Source organism: Marmota marmota, unplaced genomic scaffold, assembly GCF_001458135.2.
Source record: "Marmota marmota marmota unplaced genomic scaffold, marMar, whole genome shotgun sequence".
Lineage (NCBI taxonomy): Eukaryota > Metazoa > Chordata > Mammalia > Rodentia > Sciuridae > Marmota > Marmota marmota.
In genome coordinates, this window is record NW_026000037.1 from 50,489,918 (window position 1) to 50,493,688 (window position 3,771).

At 34.1% G+C, this 3,771-nt stretch overlaps 1 pseudogene; it reads left to right on the forward strand.

The window, feature by feature from the left end:
• The first annotated feature begins 107 nt into the window (after positions 1–107).
• On the forward strand, positions 108–772 carry LOC107136638 (annotated as a pseudogene).
• The last annotated feature ends 2,999 nt before the right edge of the window (positions 773–3,771 follow it).

A 3,771-nucleotide genomic window follows, 5' to 3' on the forward strand; every position in this document is an offset into this window, starting at 1 on the left:
AGCAATCATGGAAGTAACTGATGACGAGTAACGCTAACTATCTCTCTCTCTCTCTCTCTTCTCTCTCTCTCTCTCTCTCTCTCTCTCTCTCTCTTTTTTTTTTTTTTTATAAGCGCTATCCCAAGGATATAAACAACATCATCCACACCTCAGTCCACTTCATGTCCCTGGGGCTGCTATATACCTGCCCAGCTAGGAGCTGTTCCCAAGTAGAAAATGAGAAAGACACTTTTAAGATATGGGCGAATCACCCAGTCTTTGGGGTAGCCAAGGTAATCTTCAGCTAGGCTTACTGCTCACCATCTGGTTGCACTTGCCATACCTGCCCGGTCTTCAGAAAGTGCCCGCCTTTGGCTTGATTGGAACCATCACGAGCTTCTGTGAGGTGCCCCTTAGCTTTGTAAAAGTCACCCTCACTTTTCTCTGTCCTCCTGTTGTACCATATTAACCTCTGGATCTTCGAGGTGAAGAAGAATCTGTCTGTTCCCTTGGTTGGAGCTATTTCATTTGTTGGCTGGTATTTATCCTATATATCAGTTGTGGAATCCTTTGCTATTTGAACTACAGAACTTCCTGGAGTGTGAATCTGAACCATCCCTCTCATATCGGGTCCTGCAGTATTAGTGGCAGCTCAGTGAAAGACACTCTGAATGATCAGACTATATCAGAAACCAACCAACGGAAGTTCCTGGATCCCGAGCAAAAGAATTATACATCTGCCAAGTTATCCATTCACCTAAATCCTTCTTATGACCAGTCCCCAAAATCTTGAATAGGTTGGCCCTCAATTTTGTAAGAAATGAGAAAAGAAAGATTTGGGGCCAGCTCTGTAATCTTTTTCCTTGTCCCTGCCTTGCCTGTAGCTTAGATGATGTGAAATAAATTATCCATCTCTTCCTTAAAAAAAAAAAAAAAAAACCCTGAGTCTCTCCATGACAGCATGAAGCAGATCCATGCCGCTCTGCCAATCCACATTGAATAGTGACATGAAAACCTACTTTTATTGTATTAAGACACTGAGAATATGGGAGGAAGGTTCTTACAAGAAGTTTACACATCTTACCCAAGTGATATTAAGTGTTTTTAAATGATTATTTTAAATTATTTTTAGGTTGATATCTATACAGTTGTGGATATTTCAAATATTGGATTTTATTTTAACCAATTATTTCATTAAATCCGTATTTTCAAATAATCCACTTTATGATATATTACTAGTTATATATTTTGTATAACTTTATTTTCATTATTTGGTTATTTATGACTTCCTTCCTATTGGGTTAATTTCTATATATTGGAGTTCTATATAAGATATCATAGGAACAGTGGGCTCATTTTCCTAAAAACTGAATTAATCAAATCTAGGATTCTGCTTTTATATGTGTGGGGCATAGTACCATTCCACATGTAATTGCATAATCTATTTATATGGAATCATAATTTTAAAAATACATAATACATTCCATTCATTTCTGTGGAATATATTTTTACCTAGAAAAGAATGCTAAAATGGGAGGAAGAGTGGTTGTTAATCTAAGACTATTGTTAAGTAGCCTGTGGGCATACAAAAATTATTTTTAATAACAGATGTTCATTGAATTCACAATTTGGAATGGAACTCATTGCCCATTCTAATGCCTTATCTAGTACAACCTCTTCATTATTCAAATAAGGAAACTGAGCCTTAGAGCAGTGAATTAATTTTCCCAAGTACCCAAAAGTAGAAAATCGAGAGCCAGGCCTATGAGCCAGATCTCCTCATGCCTAACCCACTGCTTTTCCACTACAAGACATATTTCAATCCTCTATATATTATATTTCAGAAAACTTAGAAATTTTGAATTTGGTGAGTTAATTTCTATTAAAAGATAATATTTTAATTTTCTTCTCAAATTAATTCACTTATTTAATGAAAATCCAATAAAAATCCCAAAGGGATGGTTTTAGAATCTGACAAATTGGATTAGAAAGATTAAATACACATTAATCATTGGGAAAATGGTGAAAAAGAAAACTAATGGTAATGTATTTGCTATATAAGATTTTGAACCTGACCAAAAAATTGCATAACTAAAACAATTTGGTAGTAATACTAGAACAAACATCAGGTTGATGAAAGAGAATAAAGGTTTCTACTAGGAGAAGTTATAAAAATAAGATGAAGTAAACAGTCTAAAAATCACTTTTCATTAAAAAGCCTGTCTCAAATCTGGCTGTTCCTTTTTCTAGGACTGCATAGAGGAAGGAGGGAATGTCCGTTAGCAAAGCTCACATGCAAAGCCTCTTTGTTAAGAATTAGTATGGATTACATTGTTTGGTTGTGTTGGGGACTGGAGAAAACTTTAGTTTTACTGTACTGAAAAATGGAGAATTATGATAAAATGTTACCTCGACTCAGCTATTTCAAATATCAACATTAGAAGGTCAGAATACCTTCCCCCCTCCCCATCTCTAAAAATTTACCAAGGAATAAAGCAACAGTAAAGCCTGTTTACTAGTCTCTCTGTAGGTATCCTGAGTATGCTGTCCCATAGCAACTTCAACTGCTCAAAAACGGGGTTCATCCCTGATTCTGCATGCCCTGAGATGAGCATACTAAGCTTCTAAGGAAGTGAAGAAATCAAGTAGAACAGGTTTTACAACATAGACATGAATAATCTATTTATAAAAATAACGTAAAAAGCAAACAAGTTGGAGAAATATTTAACAACAATGTAGGTTGATACACTAAATAAAAGACTTAATGTGCAGTAAAAATCATATGAAAACAACATAAACAAATAGGTGTGTGAAGAAAGGATTTGAACAAGAATTCACAAATAATTTTAGGTGTTCTAATATGTCATATTAGAGAATATAAATACTTACAAATTTATAAGAAAAAAAATTGAAACATGAGCTGCATTTTTAAAATGTTGAAACATTTGACCCACTAATCCCCTTTTTAAAATCTATCATATACTGAAATTTAAAAAAAGAAAAATATATATACATACATCACTATTAGTAATAGAAGTGACATTTTAAGGTGATTTATATTAAAATCAACCTAAATTAAGCAGTGTAGGAGAAAAGTTAGAATGAAATCTTACATAACTCTTAAGAGGAGGATTGGAATTTTTAATAATCTAATTTGATAAATAAAATAAAATAAATGAAATATTTAGAGTTTTTATGGTTTGTAGGTGCCCCTCAAATTTCATGTTTTTAAAACTTCCTCACCAATAAGGGCAGTGCTGGGGCAGAGGGACCTTGTAGAGATAATTTGGTGACAAAAGCAAAAGCTCTGCTCTCATGAATTAATGCATATATCATAGAAGTGACTTCCTTATAAAAGGATCAGTTAGACCTCCTCTTGCATTCTCACCCCTCCCCATACTGTTCTCGTGCTTTCTGCCCTGGAATAACACAGCAAGAAGATGCTTGCCAGATTCCACTACCTGGACCTGAATTACTTAGCTCCAGAATCACGAGTCAATGAATTTCTGTTTGCTATAAATTATCCAGTTTAAAGTATTCTGTTATAGCAGCACAAAATAGACAAACACAGTACCATAGGAAAATTATATATAAATAATCACAATTCTGTAAAACATACATGCATTAAAATGACTGGAATATCTGTTAAATATAAAATGGTTAGTTGTAGTGAATTATGAATGGGTGGTAATTTCTTTCTTATGCTTTTCCAAATTTCCTAACAATTGGCAAATGTATTCCTTCAACAATCAGCAAAATTTAATGTGTGCCCCCCATCCCCCCAAAAAAGCC